Source organism: Acyrthosiphon pisum, unplaced genomic scaffold, assembly GCF_005508785.2.
Source record: "Acyrthosiphon pisum isolate AL4f unplaced genomic scaffold, pea_aphid_22Mar2018_4r6ur Scaffold_21689;HRSCAF=24604, whole genome shotgun sequence".
NCBI lineage: Eukaryota > Metazoa > Arthropoda > Insecta > Hemiptera > Aphididae > Acyrthosiphon > Acyrthosiphon pisum.
This window is the reverse complement of record NW_021771182.1, coordinates 21,456-21,748: the sequence shown is the minus strand read 5'-3', so window position 1 is coordinate 21,748 and position 293 is coordinate 21,456. Positions and strand designations below refer to the sequence as shown.

General features: G+C 28.3%; 1 protein-coding gene across 1 annotated transcript in view; it reads left to right on the top strand.

Annotated features, from left to right (window-relative positions):
* Positions 1–293, top strand: part of LOC103309455 — a 4,509-nt gene that overhangs the window by 2,189 nt on the left and 2,027 nt on the right. The gene's annotated exons all lie outside the window — the stretch shown is intronic.

Below are 293 nucleotides of genomic sequence, written 5' to 3'. Positions count from 1 at the left end.
AGACAATTTGGAAATTCGTTTTAGTATAAAATATATTTGATATTTCCACCCAATCTTCTGTAGTCGGTTTAGGCATCTCTTTTGAATTTAAAGTTGATCATATCACTTTATAAGTGTCTTTTACGATCACTCCAATCGTACTTCTTCCAACACAAAAATCAAATTTTAATGCAGCGAAGCACGTACCAGTTGATAAATATCTAATAAACAAAAAATACATTATTAATAAATAAATTTAATGGGTCACTTTTTTTTAGTTTTTACATTCTGAGCGTAGCAATGAACGTATTGAT